Genomic DNA, 16784 nt, shown 5'->3' on the forward strand with positions numbered 1-16784 from the left:
AATGTAAAATCTATCTAAACCTTCTAGTCAGCTGTGATTGCCCTGTCTTAAAGTTGTTTTTCCATGTTACAAGAATTTGATGACCTCTTTCTGTGCTCCTGACATTTCTTCAGAGTGAGGCTATGACTTCTAATCAGGTGACAAACATCTGCCACTGCTACCTTCCCACTTCAGCCTCACCTGTGTCTTCACCACAGTGTCCCCAGCGATCACTGGGCCTCACACGCAGACACTCCACTACTTGGACATCTCTCATTCCCCGAAGAACCATGCTCTCAAAGGATGTTTGTAAGCTTAAGTGAGTGCTAGGGTCAGGTTTGCAATTGAGGACCAGCTCATCCCTGTCTGAACGCTTCTCTAGGAACCCTCTAGCATACAGCTACATCTTACATCTTCCTTGTCCTGTATTGTCTCCTCCCCTCTACTAATCTCTGTATTTCATTTACAATTAAATTTGTTTCAAGTCTAGGTTAGTCTGGCCCTGGCCCAAGGCAGGTAATTCTACATCTATGTGACTCATGGAAGTAATTTTCAAAATCAAAAAGATCTGTCTGTCCTTAAGTAGAATTCTAACTCCAAATGCTAAGCTTCTTCCTTTCTGAATTATTAGAGTTCTGAAACTCTGTATGTAAAGTACCCAAGTTCTTATCAGAAGTAATGAAAAGATTAACTTTTATTTGCATTTAAATCTAATATTTTATGATATATATTATCCTTAAATATTTCATAAAATTAACTTCCTCTAAAGACAGCAAGTATAAATTATTAACATTTGGTGACACTGTACTTAGATTATTCTCCAAGATGTTTTATAAGGCTGAATTGCAATTTTCAGAAAGATAAAATCATGACCATCATACAAAATTAAATGTCTGCAAAGGATTTTATTTAAATCATTTCATTAATAAAGAAAGCAGTGCTATATTAAAATCATATCAAGAGAACATTTGAAGTATACACACACACACACACACACACGAGCTATAACCTATGTGATGAAGTAGAAAAATAGGTATGTGTACACATTGTGGTTATAGCCATAGTACATTCAGAATTATGAATTCTGAATATTTCCTTACAAACAAAACTCAGGAGCACGGATGTTTTCCGAGTGGTTAATATCAAGAAGGACAAAGAAAGTCATCCCCCTTCCCACCACGGATAAATCATTGCCATTGTTAGGAAAATTTCATTTTTATTATTCTGTTTTCTATACACCAACTTCTTCTGTAGCTACATAAAATAGTCCATTAAATAGAAAGTCTGCAAACCTTAGCACATGAACCTAGCATTAGATTATCCCACAGAGAGTACTGGGGACAGCTCAGCACCCGCTGAAATGACACCAGGAATGCGTATGTCTGGCCCACTGTGAAATCTCAGTATACTGAACAGTATACTGAAGGTAAAAATTGCCATTTCAACCCTTTCATCCACCTCACTGAATTCATGCTTGCTAACTATTCGATTTGCCAACCAGACTATGTTAAAATACTGAGGTAGTATTACATGTTATGTCAGGAAAGGACAGTAACCTCCAAACACATCAGAGATTCCAGCTCTGTATTATCCTTTTGTGTGAGGACAGCTTTTCTCCATATACTGTACTCTATACTGTACTTGGATATCTGCTGTATATTTGGCTGCACTGTGTATATATATATATATATATATATATATATATATATATATATATATATATACATATTCTTCCAAGATGCCTAGGATATAGGATGTATTATTAAGCAAAAACTAAATCTCACTAATTAACATAAGATACAATAATTCCTTATTACTTAGGACTTTTATTATATATTTATTAAAAATATCCTTCTAGACTGAATGAGACAGGACAATTTATTATACATCACATTTGAGAATGCAAACCAAAAGAATTTATGTTAAAGAACATAATTATGAGCTTCATTAGATTGGAGTGCTACTTCTAAGTTACTTCTATTCAGCCACCAATAGCTGCTTGTTTCACATGGTATGTCCCTGTGTCAATAAAATCTTTAATGGTTCAAAATTCAAGAGAATTTCCCACAGAATTTGTAATTCATTGGTATCTAAATCTCCTGAGACTTGATACTATTTCACAAAGCTAGCCTACTTGTTTCCCTTCTGTTTAGGTCTGAGTGCTAAACCTTTATTTTGATCAACTCTGTTTTTACCTCACTACCACGGTCACAGACTTTGATCCAAAACATTGCAGGTTTTTCTGTGATGTTTAATAGTTTGGGGTTTTTTTTCTTATTTTAGTTTATAGAAAATACCATGTAATAAGTTCTATCATCACATCTTGACCACTTAAAATGTTACCAATTCAGTGTTTAAGAGATGTTAGGAAGTAGAAACATGGAATTTGTATTATCGAGCCTACTATTTATTTCACCACGGAATTATGTGGAAAGTAGTTAAGGGAAACCTGATTCTAACCAGACAAGGTTCCTGTTCTCCCCGCTAGCCCGTTCACCTTACTGGTAGTGGCTCCTCACAGCATTTGGGTGCACGCATTGGGTGCATGGTAACAATACCGGACATCTTTCTCGCTCATTCACTCACTCATTCCGACCTTCACTCATTCATTCACTTGTTCAATATTGATGAGGTGTAATCTGTGCCAGAATCTATTTTAGATATTGCAACTGGAACTGAGTGAGGCAGATAAAACCACCGATGGGCTCACTTCAGGTTTCTCCAGAGCAGAGAGGTTGGAGGCCAAATAAGAACTTGTTTACCCCCACCAACTTTTCATGTCTTGCTACCTGCTATACCGTCTACATGAACACATTATAGTCATCTTTATAATAATCCCCTTCTTAGCCAATTTCAGAGCTAAGGCTGGTGTATCAATGTTCCTTATTACTAATACATTACTATTTCTTTTACATGTCAATCATGTTACTATGCGCTTTGTATATTTAGATGCTCCAATTATAGGTCCACAAATATTTATGAATGCTACATCTCTTGACGATTATTTCATGGCTTTGTCTCTTGTAGCCATTTTTGACTTAAAGTCAGATTGGTCTCTGTCTCTTTGGGCAACACATGAGAGACAGTAATGGAAAAGCAGAGGCGAAACTACTTGCAGAGGTAGGGACTACTTGCCTGTCCTAAAGAGTGCATATGACCTGGAGACTCACTGGCAGCTCAAACACAGACAGATGGTTTCCTTCATTGAGTCCTGTTTTTCATGTTCAATTATAGACTACAGTCAGTAAAGAGCATAAAATATTACATTTATTGCACTCTGCTGGGCTTTTGTATAGAACCCATATATAATTATATAAAATTCAAATTTCAAGCTCCATAAATAAAGTTTTATGGGAAAATGCAAAGCTTGAAACATTTACTACCTGGCTCTCTACAGAAAAAAAAAATTGTCAGGGCCTAACTTGTAGCATTTATATGAATATAGCCCAAATTATTCAAAACCTGTACCAGAGCATTTTAAACAAGTGCCTGCAAATTACGAAGTCTTTGTCAACACTGACAGCCAAGTGTGCATACACTTGAGATGTCTCCCTAGGAGTGGCTTAGCACCTCAACACCATGCAAGCTTGGTCCTTCCACATCACTCCCTAAGCTGGAAGAATGAAAGACAACGGCTCCCTCTGATGCTACTTTCCATGCTCAGCTTTCCATAGCAGCCTGCTCAGGGCCTCCAGCATCTCAGGACATATTGGTATCAGGTGCCCATACAAGTAACTGTGCTCTGAAGTGTGCTGTCTTTCTTTGAACTGCCTTTGTTAGTCAAGACCTTTCTTGTTCTCTCTTAGAATAGCATCTTAAATTTCCTTTGAGCATTTTTTTTTTTTGCCACTATACATACAAAGGGATTCCACCTACTTCCACTGAACTGGTTTTGCTTTCTCTAAGCCTGACTAAAATAAGACTTTGACTGGATTTCTGAACTAAAGGCCTTAGTTAGCCATATGTATGGAGAGGTCAGCCATTAGAGTCATAGTCCCAGTGCAGGACATTCAATAATATAAGTGGGCGAGGCAGACGGAGAGTGTAATAATGTGGATGTGAAAACAAATACTGTCATTTTATAAGTTTGGCTACAAATTCTAAAATATTGTCCACTCTCAATTTAATATGTCCCTGTTCACAGTTTGAAAAAGATAGCCTTAAATTCAGATGTCGGTTGGAGTTAGAAGCGCAACATTTATTTAAATAGAAGTTGTTGGTCATTAAGTATAGAAACAGCCACAAAACACTAAGTATCTTGGACAGATTATTTATTGCACATGGCTTTAGAAAACATAATGATTTCACTTGAGTCAGATGTAGGGCCCTCCAAATCTCGTGGATTGTACAAAAGGTACCATCCTGATTTGAAATTCAAATGTAAGTGCTACTTTTCTCTGAGTTTCAGGAGGAAACTCACTTTCTTTCCATTACCATTTATACATCAGGTGCCTGCATTTCAGCGTGCAGTGGAGAGAGCAGGTGGTACAGGGAGCACTTTGAATGTTAATTATTTTTTTCATTTATTTCACTGTGAAGATTTGTTTTTATAATCAAGATGGAAACAATTAGAGATCTTGCCGCCTGAGTGTTTCACTACATTTGTTTTATGACATCTGCTTCAATGATAAGAAAAGAAAGAAAGAAAGAAAGAGAGAGAGAGAGAGAGAGAGAGAGAGAGAGAGAGGAAGGAAGGAAGGAAGGAAGGAAGGAAGGAAGGAAGGAAGGAAGGAAGGGGGTTGGGGATTTAGCTCAGTGGTAGAGCGCTTGCCTAGCAAGCACAAGGCCCTGGGTTCGGTCCCCCCCCCCCAAAAAAAAAGGAAAGAAGGAAGAAAAGGGAGGTGAATCCTTTAACAATAGGAAGGGTTCAGGTTGACTGTGTGTGGTTGTCTTGTTTCAACGTGAACTGCTGGGGTGAACAGTCCACTGTCTAATGATAAACATGCTCGTGTTAGAACTTATATTTTATTTTAGAAGCAACTCAATAAATTTTCAGGTTTGGTATAGTTCATTTGCCCCAATTTTAATTGAAGTTATATTGAAAACAACTGTAGAGAGATAAAAAAAAATGGAGGAAGCTATATGATGGGGGGTGTTGTTGTTTTCTCTCCCTCTCTCTAACAGAATCTCTGTGTAGCCCAAGTTGGTCTCAACTCCTCAAACTGTGGGAGTCAAAGACAGGTTCTACTGTGCTTAGCTTTGTCTATCTTTTTCCTTAGAGACATATTTCACAAAATTTTGTTTTTGACTTTTAACATTTAGTTTGCTCCTTAAGTGTTAATCATATTTAAACTTTTCATGGGTTATATAGTTATAAGAACAGTCCCTCAAACCTGGGTATGATAGTACACATCTTTAATCCCAGCACTTGGGAGGAAGAGGCAGGTGGATCTCTGTGAGTTCCTCTACAAAGCACTTGCAGGTCAATCAGGGCTACATAATGAGACCTTGTCTAAAAAAAGAAGAAAAAGTTCAAGAAACATTCAGGAATTTGTGGTTCATCATATTTTTTTTAATTAATCTACAATTCAAAGTTTAGGGAGGACTTATCAAAGGTATAGTCAATATTTCACATTCTGCCACATTTCTCTTATTCATCCAATGAACAAAATACTGTAGAAACCATTATACAATTATTAAACAAATTTTTCAAAAAATCGAGTAATTAAGAGTACCCTTAAGAGTATATGAAAGAATATTTTATCTGCCAAACTCTTGCCTTTTGAAGCGCTAACCAGTAATTAGACTTTAAGATTGCTTGACAGTACAGAAAGCTATCCAAAATATATCTTCCTACTTTATCACAATGGATAGAGTTGACTCATGAAGAAAATGTGGGGTAGAGGGAAACACTGAGGATTCCCATAAGGAAACCAAATAATGGCACTCAGAAGACATCCAAGCCCTAACACCTGGAACTTGTGACTGTGCTATACATTTCCAGGTGCAGTAATGTTAGCAGTCTTGAGCTGGGCAGAACCTGGTCTGCCTTGGTGAACTCAACAGAATCACAAGCTTGTGAGAGAGAAGTAGGAGAGAGTCTGAGTAAGGGGAGAAACTACGTGGATGGAACCTCAGGGGGTTGAGGCTGGTAGCTTTAAAGATGGAGCGAGGGGGTCATGAAACAAGATGTATAAATGGCTTCTATGTACCCGATCAGGTTAGGAAATAAGATCTTTCCTAAAGCCCCCAACACCTTGAATTTAGCTCTGCAAGACCCGTTTCAAACTCTGGCCTCCTTTAGACCTGTGGTAAATTGCGGGAATAAGAGAGTGCAACTGCTATCTCTCACTGTAGTTTCTCCTAAATAAAAAGGCCGGGTTGTCTAAATTGTTAATTAACTACTAAGAATTAATAGATTCTTCCAGAAAAGTAGTGACCTGTAAGTCTTTATTTTACTTGGGAAACTGTAATATTAATATTGTTAATAATATTATTTTAATATTTTAAATTAAGCAGTGTATTTAGTATTATAACCTTGCTTCTCAATATTAGTATCTGCTGGTTGGAAGGGATAGCTGAAGTCCATTTATTCACTGCAGTCACAATAAATGCTAGGAGAATATGGAGGAGGAGAAAGACGAAGAAGAAGAAGAGAAAGAAGAGGAGGAAGAGGGGGAGAAAGAAGAAGAGGAGGAGGAAGAGAAAGAGGAGAAGAGGATGGAGAGGAGGAAAAAGTGGAAGAAGAGGAGGAGGAAGAAGGGGAAGAAGAAGAGGAGGAAGAGAAGGAAAGGCATTAGAGAAATTTCAGAAGGCATGAAAATAGCAAAATACAGGAAGGAACAGGATTGTTTTGGTTGAGAATAATAATGCATGAATTTGATGCTCTTAGAAATGGGGAACATACTAACTTATACTTTCCAAACTCTGTACTTTGTCCCTTGCAGACTTCCTAGTAATACAAAGCAGGAGTGGAGAGGTGGCCTTCCTTGCTTTCTCATACATTAATGCTACAATAGCAATAAGAATAGCTAGTACAGGGGCTGGAGAGACAGCTCAGCGGTTAAGAGCACTGACTGCTCTTCCAGAGGTCCTGAGTTCGATTCCCAGCAACCACATGGTGGCTCACAAACCATCTGTCATGGATCCAATGCCATCTTCTGGTGTGCCTGAAAACAGCTACAGTGTACTCACATACATAAAATAAATAAATCTTTTAAAAAAAAAAAAGAATAGCTAGTACATTCTATCAGTGTGACATCTCAAATATAGAAGTACAAAAGAATGCTAGTTGCAGTGTAGATTTATAGGCATTGCTTCCGGGGTTCCAATATCACAGGTCTCAGTGGACTTTGGCATCAACTCTTAAGACACCATGAGAAAACTGGTGGTCTTGTCTGGGCTTAAAATTAGCGCTGCTACTCTAGTACTTTGCATCAAAATCCAGAACAACGACTAAAGAAAACATATCCAGCGTATTTATACTCTCTCTACTTTCATCTCTTGATTGGTGGGTGAGCTTTTGGACAAAACCGAGATTGATGGAGGGGAGAATCACAAAGTAGCCCCCTCAGTCACTCAGGTTGCACTTCCAACATTGTTCAACAAACACACAAATATGGGTCCAGCATTCATTTGTACAAGACACCCAGCGTAAAGAAGGTGGAAAATCGACATAAGGACAGATATACAAGAAGTCAAAGAAGGGGAAACATCTGTCAACCGTAGCTCTCAACATGTGCCTCAGGAATCAGCAAATCATAGCATCCGCAGTGTCTGGGACTCACTGGAAATGCAAATTCCTCATCTGTACCCCAAGTAGATTCCTTCTGTAACCATGGCTTGTGGTTTTGTTTCGGAGGCCATTAAGATGTCACTAAACCTTGTATGCATGTCCAAAATTATATCTGGGAAATTATATTTCCATACCCTGTAGACAAGACAGTAAAAGCAGAAAACGCGAAAAGCTGAGGCATGAGGCTCGTAGTCCATACTTTCCTGGCAACAGGAATTCCAATTCCCGCAGATGAGTCCCCGCATTAAGAAGCAAAGCTTCCGGGGCTGGGGATTTAGCTCAGTGGTAGAGCGCTTACCTAGGAAGCTCAAGGCCCTGGGTTCGGTCCCCAGCTCCGAAAAAAAAGAACCAAAAAAAAAAAAAAAAAAAAGAAGCAAAACTTCCAGCTGAGTTGATCCAGATCACCAGAAGCATTAAGCATAGGCAGACTGGGACTTATCCCTCCAGTTTCTGAGTTAATCAATCTGGAAAAGGAGGCTGGACAAGAGTTGTATATTTACAGCAAGATTCTGGGTAATTCTGATGCGAGAATCACACCTATAGACTTGTAAAAGCCTTGGTGAGTCCTCCAAGCCAGCTGACTCACACACCAGGCACTACGAATGCAAACGCTCATGTAGCATCCCTGTGGACTCCCAGGACCTGCAGGTAGGGCCAAATGTTTACTTAGGTCCATAAACCTACCACTTAGTTATTCTGTATCTAAAAGAAACTAAAAGACAGGAACCCACAGAGGAAAAATGCAGTCTAATTTCCAGACCCAAGTCTCCCAATGCCTGGGGGCTTCTGATAATTTCAGAAAAATCCAGGAGACAAAGGCCAAATCGTGTATATGTCTAACCATCAATGGGCCAATCAGTCCTTTCTTTGGATGACAGAGAATCTGAGTTATTGCCACTGTGCTACTAGTTTTTCATTCTATTCTGGGATGAGAAAAATTGGATCCTAAAAAAATCCCAACATTTGGATGAAAAAAATAATCTGGGGAGATAGGGATCCGGGTATGATATCCTTACCCATTCTGGACCTAGCAGAATTCTTTTTCCTAAGTCCATTCTTTTGATGTAACTGAGAAACAGTTTACAGTCTGATCCCTGAGTAGGGAGGAAATAGAAGAGTCTTTCCTCAAGATTTCTCCTCTCTCATCAGGACTTAAGCATGAGAAAAAGACCACAGAACATACAAGGTCACTAAATCCCAACCTTCTATTCCACATGTGTCCTCTGTTGCCAAGCACAAAATGTATTCTACACCAACAGGAAACAAAAGAGGAAACGGACCATACCAAAATACCCAGTGAGGACACAGGAGAAGGATACTGTTTATTTGCAGCTCTGGGGTGTTTTAATCCATACACATATGAATTGTGTATTCAGAAAGCCTGGTGACACCAAAGCTCTTCTTCTCTGGCCTCACTAAGCAGAGATTAAGCAATGGAAGACAAGATGAGTTGAATCCACATTATTCTGGTAGCTTTGCTCGTGTTCATACATAGGAGGATAAGGGAGTCACAAGAACAAAAGTGGTGTTTCATTTACAAGCGTTTTAAAAGAATAAATAAATTAGAATTGGGGACATACGGTGCTCAACTTGCAGGAGTTATCCTATTCAAAATAAAACAGGTTTCTGTCTAAGCCGTTCTCTTTGAGTCAGTTTGTCTTCCAAAACCGAACGTTTTTCTCGGCTGAATTTTGAGGGGATTAGTTATTTTTAAAAAGAAAAAAAGAAAAGAAAAACCAACTCAAAAGCCGAAGTGCAAGTGTGCTTAGAGAGACACACATAAGCTGTTCTCCATATTGAGTCAACACCTGGGGCATTGATTTGAAAGCCAAATGCAGGCTGTTCACCTGCACTGCCAAGGATAACAGAAGCAACTGTCTCACTGTCACCAGAGAGAAAGAACCACGTCACTGGGGCTCCATCTGCAACCGCCTTTGAGGACCAAAGATAACCAGGGAGGAAGGGGGTGGGGGGGCCGCTTTGTTGTGAAACCTGAATTTCAACTTAAGAGTCTTCTTCTTTTTACAGAACACCTTTTCTAATTTAAAGTGAGTTTCTCCTCCAAGCCCACCAAATTCTCCGTCCTCCAAATCCATCCTCTTTGCGGCTCACTTCAGACCTGCTTATTCAGCTAAGCGTTGCTACTGCTGCCGCCCAGCTCCCCGAGCCAGTTTGGCTGGCCTTTCCCAGCATTCCAAGCGGTAATGGTCTCATTGACCCTGTAATTAAAGGAGTCCTCTGCCTCCCCATTCTGGCTGGCTGCCCTCCACCTCTCTTCTATTATTCTTTCCGTAAGACCACCAGCAGATGGATAGAGATTTTTTACCCTTTCAAAAGCTCTCTGTTTTTCCCGTCTCATCAAGCATATCTCAGCCAAGCGTAATTAGCTTAAGGCTTTTGAGTCCTCACAGGAGATCTGTTAAAAGACCTGAGCAATTTCAATAAAGAGCTTGAAAAGCAAATCCTGAAGGCTGTGCCTAACCACAGGAGAGCCACTGTTATTTAGAAGCAGAGACCTCTCTCTTCCTCACATCCCCCCTTCTTCGGGCTTTTAAAAATTCTCAGAGTATTCATAAGGCCTCCCTCCAGGGCTTTGGGATCTTTTGGACCTTTATTGGGTAGGTGGGATATTTAAGCTCTTTCCCTTCATCAGGTCAGCCTTTGGCTCCTTTTAATTGATTTCAATCATGGGGTGCGTTTCGGGGAGCCTTAAGATATTCCCAAATGGCCAACGGTTTGTTTGCTAAGTCTCTTAGACTCTTCATACGGTTTTTTTTTTTAATCCCTTGGTTGTTGGAAAATAGCTGGTAAGCTTCCTTTGTGGTTCAGAACAGTTGATAATGAAGGCCAAATTAATTAACTGCAATTCAGATGTGCACCCTACCTTTGAGTGCCGGTGACCCTTGAATTTTGAATAGCCATATGTATTGCAGTGTTGATCCCATAGCCTTAGCCCTTTTTGCTCTCTTCTGTGAGAGAAAACAAGTGTTAGAGACTTAAATTGAACTCCGTTTTCATTAAAATGAAGTGAAACAGAGCCCATGTCTGAGACACTCATGCTGCTCATGGAATGCTGGAGAAGGCTGGCCTCACTAGGAGAGGTAATGTGTACTTTCCCCCATGCATTCCAGAAGGAGGCTGGAATTGAGGTGGTGGGTAGAAGGGGGACAGACAGTATTCCCTCATCTACTTGCTCATTAGCAAGACTTGGGAGAAGAGAATTTCCTTTGTAAATCACCTAACATCTCTTCTCCATAGGAGATGAGATTCGAGAATAGCAATGGTTGATTAGAATGCCTCTTGTTGTCCAGGGGAAACTAATCAGTTCCTCTTTGAAAGGTGATGCAGGGATCTAGAGATTCACCAATTCTGAAGATTGGGCAGACACATGGACTGCAGCTGCAGAGGACCTCACCATCAGAACGAGGAAGTCTCCTTTGAAAACTGGACTGTGCCTGTGGAGTGCGATGGGAAGCCAGCCGGCTTGCCGGGCAGACTCCTAAGACTGAGCGATTAATTTACTGCTATCGCCAACATATGACAAGGTCTGAAGCAAAAACTGACTTGCAGGAAGATGAAGACAGGAAGAATGTTTTCAGAGGGTGTAACAAATAGAAACGTAATCTTTTATGGAGGGTTTTTATAAGTGTTTTGCATTGAAGGATGGCCAGGATTAGAGAATGATGAGACTCCCCTCGAGTTGCTAGACAAGTCACTCTGAGTCCCAGGAAAACAGATTGTCACAGGATGAATAAGACGGAGAGTGGAGAAGTCACTGCCCACACAGCCTTCACTACATAGCAGCAGTGATGCAGGAGGATGATGAGTGAATGGATGCTGCAGTGTCCCCAAAATGTACAGAGAGTATCTCTGCGAAGTCACACAGGACAGTGTGACCATTGTCACAGTGCTCAGAACTGGTTTGCTGTACTTTTTCCAAACAGCTGTGCTTAATCAAAGAACTTTTGGGACCAGTCACTTGCGCTGTGAAATTTTCTAGAATGCTTTCACTATTGTAAAGTTTCAAAAACTCAGGTGTGAAAAGTAAAATTTCCCTGGCCAGGGTCCTACATCTCCACTCGTGGGCTGAGGATCGAGGCACATTGTGTAAATTTCCACAGTCTTTGTCCCTTGGCCCAACATGTTTCCCCCTTTCTCTGAGATGCTACCCTAGGTGTCCAGTGCACTTTAACTCAGCCCCTTTCAGAGAGGCTCAGGAGTCGGGACTGCCTAGTTCCACACCACACCCTCTGAAGCCCCAGGTCCTATGATTTTCCTTTCAGATTTTCAATACATACGGCATCTACCGAGGGATGTGTGCAATGGAGACCCCATTGCTGTTCAGAGTGGCTCTTCCAGCCTCAGAAGATGCTCAGTATTCATCAGGAAGCTCAGCCTCTTTCCAGAAACATCTGCTGATTCACCTCAGTACTTCTGTGCAGAGAAGACTAAAACAAACCTGGACACGTAGCAAAAGTCTCTGAAAACCTCATCTTCCTGTCAGGCACTTAATTCATTTCTGCTTATTCCACACAGCTCTAACACTGTATGGTCCTCAAACTTTGATGTTCTCACCTGTCTCCTTTCCTGTGCAAGCCAGATTTGCTAACTTCTCTCTCCGAACAAGCTAAGAAACTGTATACATAGTCAAACTTATATTGGTTGTCAGAGTGGTATGATTTAATATATGTAAAGTTCTACCAGTAGTGTAAGACACATGGTAAACACTCATTCAGGGATAATTATTGTGGTCGTGTATGCTGTACATAGATGCCCATACCCCAAGCCAAAGTCACCTTTTTATTTAAACAGTGAGGAATCTAAGAATGGATCAAAGGTAACTTACTGCCTCTAAATACTCAGCCAGTCTTCTCTTTTAACCCAGTGGGTCTCAACCACTTTGGATGTCTCATATCAGATACCCTACATGTCAGATACTTATGTTATGATTCATAACAGTAGAAAAATTACACTTATGAAATAGCAACAAAAATGATTTTATGGTTGGGAGTCCCCACCACAGGAGGAGCTGTTGTTAAGGGCCACAGCATTAGGAAGGCTGAGAAACACTGCAATCCTTACGAGCACCATGTAGGACGGTGAGGGTTCTGGGGACAGCCTAGCTACCTCCATCTTCTAAATGTGCCCAAGCTTTTCTCTAGCTGTTGATGTCTTTGACCATGAGGTTTCATTGAAGAAATGCCACCACCAAGAAAAAGAATAAATCCCTCTACTACTTGGCTTCTTGAAGATATAGTATGCCTATTTGTTGCAGTGGATTCTGTCCCCATATAAAAATAATAATAAATGCCAGCAATTTCGAAATGTGGCACAGGAAGAGGGCCTGCCACCCTAGGAACTGGACCATTGATGGAGGCAGTTCCATGAGCTCCCACTTGCTACTCATGGTTAGGTTCCAAGAAGCACATGCTACAACACATGTGATACATGACTGAAAGTGGCAGTCAGCATTTCTAAAGAAACTCAACAAAGTAACACAGGTGGGTATGAGCTCAGCTACTTGTCGGCTTAGAGATTACGGATTAATCTTTATTTCTGTATTTGGTAGCTCCTTTTTTTTAGATTTATTTATTTATTAATTATACATAAGTACACTGTAGCTGTCTTCAGACACACCAGAAGAGGGCATCAGATGGTTGTGAGCCACATGTGGTTTCTGGGATTTGAACTCAGGACCTCTGGAAGAACAGTCAATGCTCTTAACCGCTGAGCCATCTCTCCAGCCCTAGCTGTTTTTGTTTTTTGTTTTGTTTTGTTTTTTTTATTTACTCAAACCCTTCCACTTGTTGCTGATAGAGTCATGACATTCAAGACAGCACAGACAGAAACATCTCTATGGTAATCTGTTATCATTCTCTCCCCCACCCATCCTATCATAGCTCTCAGCATCTCCAAAACATCCATGTTCTCAGAAACACCAGTTGAGGGCAAGTAGAAACCTAGATCCTGACAAATCAGGTGCCTGCAAGAAACTGTTCAGAGAGACGATTGGAATTCTAGTCTTCCTGTAACAGTCCTGATGGGTTCCACCTGAGAGGATAGGGGAGTAAGTTTTATTCCCCTGTTCTTGATTTTAAATGATAGAGCTAAACTAAGCATCTTGCCTCTTCATAATCTCCATAAACATTGGTATCTTGGGCATCATTGCCCCCGCCAGCGGGACCCAGTTATTCAGGGTCCCGAAGAGGCTCTACCTGTATATCAATGGGGGTGAAGAGAAGAAGGAGACCAAGCAAGAGTCTGTTGTCAAGGTCTCGTTTATTGGGATGAACGTTACAGCTTTTAAGGCTTTCAGGTAGGGGGAGTGACCTTTGTGGAACACGAAGGAGGGGGAGATGAGGGTATAGGCAGTGATAGCTGGAGGCAAAGAGGTCAGGCAGTAGACGATGAGGTCAGGCAGTGGAGACACCGAATGTTGACTCAGGAGATAACTTATTTTTGCTTAGGCTGAAGCATTCCGTGAATGGTATCTTCCTGTGCTGTAAATTCATGGGAGAGGCCTTTGTCCCACAATCTCGAGACTTTATGGCAGTCATCTTAGAGGAGTATGTGTGGCCAAGAGTCACATAGCCACTTTGAGCTATACAGTCACAAAACGACCAGGCCCAAATCCAATACAGCTCCCTACACATCATTAATTATAGGATTATCAGTCATAAAAATCACATCTTAAAAAAGAGTAAAAGGGAGGAAGGCAAGGGGAAGAAATAGGTGGGCTTTGATGTTGGCACTGGTGCATTTATATCAACCAGCCAGCACCATACAACCTAACTGCAGAAAGCTGACCTTCAAAGGACCTTGGTCAGAGGTCTTCCATTGGATCAGTGTCTTGTGACTTTTTGTTCTGGGTACCAAATCCTATAGAGGCTACCCTTGTATCTAACCGCATGCCAGTTATCACAGCCACAGTGACCAAAGATAAAAGAATGATATCTTGTCTTATCATACCGTATTATTTTGCCTATAGAGCTGATGTTTTGTACCGTTTAAGCTCTGACAACAAAAGTTGCAGAAAACAGCATGAAGATATCAGAGCCTTAATATTTTAGACTGCCTTGGGCATTGCCTTCTTTAATGTGGATTTTGCATTCGGCTATGAGGAAGTCTCTGAAAGTCTTCCCAAATGGCTCAATACCCTACCTCCACCCCTGTTCCTTAAGATGTACATGAGATTATACTCCCTGAGGTCTTGAAGGAATAAAAATGCTATTAGGATACACTGTCATTTCTATCCCTCATGTGGGACAGCCTTAGAATCCACTGGCACTCACTTCCTCCAGTCCTACTCTGGGTCTTGTGAATCTGGATGCTTTATGACTACCGTTTCAGAACTAGAATAACGGCAATGTGATGAGGGCCTTAGCATAGACTTAGAATCCCAGAGCCAGCAACTATGCTCTCTCAACACATCTTAAATGGTCCTTTCAAAAATGAACCTAGATTCCCCCACCCCAGATACTGTTTTCCTTTCAAAACTGAGCTAGTGCTCTTTAAACAATAGGATGGTAATGAATGCAGGAATTACCGAATAAACTAAACCAAGCAAGCTCACAAGGGAATGTCCTGCCCCAAGTGAAATACAAAATGGTTTATATCCACTCATGTCAGAACTGCATTGATGGGATGAGGATATTTGGTGGGGCTATGAACTGGGGATCTGAGCTACTGAGTCCTCACCCTCCCTGTATCAGTCAGTGAGGCTGTAGGAACAAATATTAGCAATGTGGCATTTTCCGAAGGCCACCAGATCACAGCCACAGGACATGAAACAGATCACACATAGAGCTGAGGAGCCAAACCAATCACCATGCTCCTTGAAATGATCCTGGTGACAATGCCCTTGTGGTTGATGCTGGCTTCTGCCTGGTGTGGGAAGGAAGACAGTGTCCCAGTTGTCAAAATCTGAAATAGAAGCTGGTGTGCTGAAGGGCCCCGTGTTCTCCAGGCTGTGCAGTTTGTTCTAGGGTAGTTCTCATCCAGACTCTACCAGAAGACACTGAACTGAGATATACCTGGGAGATGCTCGTTAAGAGGCCATCCCTGGTGAGTGAAAAAGAACAGGGAGTCACCAGCCTACCCTGAAAATTCTGCTTCTGAGGGAAAGGTGTAGGGAAAGGAGTCTGGAAGGTAAAGAAGGTTTTGAAGGCAAAGCCATTGCAGAAAACTAAGACCAAAGCAGTCCTGTCTTAATATCCACTCTAGGAACAGAGTACATGATTGTGAGCTGGAGCAGATGGAGTGATGGTTTCCAGAAGTGGTCCATGGTCCATCCTGTACTCTTAGGATCAAGGTTCACATTTCACAAGTCCTGGGTGGGGGGTGGCATACTTAATTTCCATTGATTATGTACCATGGAGCCGGATTGAATGAAGTCAGCATGGTACCACAGGATGCTCTTGTTTAGGACTGCTTGCTCCTTGCCTCAGTGACTATCCAGGCAAAGTCTCTAGGTTGTAGCATCAACTCTATGCCTGAAGTTTTGTCTGGGACAAGTGGGCTCAATCTGGCCATTGGCAAGTAGGAGACGATCTTGAGAATTCAACCTGGGCTTTGGTGGTGGCCAGTTTACTGAGCTTAGGTTTGGGAGGTGAGTGTAGGTGTTGAGGATGAGACTGGGTGTAGGGGAGCTCTTTCCCAGCTTGCATGTGCTAAATGTACGAACAAGGGGGAAAGCCTCTTCCTAGTCCTTAGAAGGGAAATCTTTCTTCCTGCCTGCCTCCTTCCCCTCTCCCTGGTCCCCTCCATCATTTGAAAGCATGGAAGTGAGTGTTTTCTTTACTGTTCCTTTCTAACCAGATGGGTCTCTTCTTTGATTGTTAATGAAAATCACCTAGTGAGTTTTCAAGACTCCTACCACCAGGCCATGCACTAGATCAATAAATCTGAAGCTCCGGATGGAGCAGGTATCAACACGCTTTAAATCTCCTTAGGTATTTTTCATTATGCAGCCAAGGTTGAGAAACTCTGAACCTCCCACTCCCAGCCCCCGCCCCCATGGGGTGACACTGTCCTTCCTGGCTTCCCACTGGCTAAAATGGTAATTGGCTGC

The 16784-nt window shown here is 41.3% G+C and overlaps 1 protein-coding gene and 1 long non-coding RNA gene across 8 annotated transcripts in view; both read left to right on the forward strand.

Moving 5' to 3' along the window:
• The window catches only part of Macrod2 (mono-ADP ribosylhydrolase 2), a 2017257-nt gene that overhangs the window by 1943812 nt on the left and 56661 nt on the right, over positions 1–16784 (forward strand). The window lies entirely within an intron of this gene.
• LOC134486165 (uncharacterized) lies at positions 1767–12370 on the forward strand. Its single transcript, XR_010064919.1, has 2 exons — positions 1767–9762; positions 11054–12370. It is a non-coding gene; the product is annotated as an uncharacterized LOC134486165 (long non-coding RNA).

Source organism: Rattus norvegicus, chromosome 3 (genome assembly GCF_036323735.1).
Source record: "Rattus norvegicus strain BN/NHsdMcwi chromosome 3, GRCr8, whole genome shotgun sequence".
Classification (NCBI taxonomy): domain Eukaryota; kingdom Metazoa; phylum Chordata; class Mammalia; order Rodentia; family Muridae; genus Rattus; species Rattus norvegicus.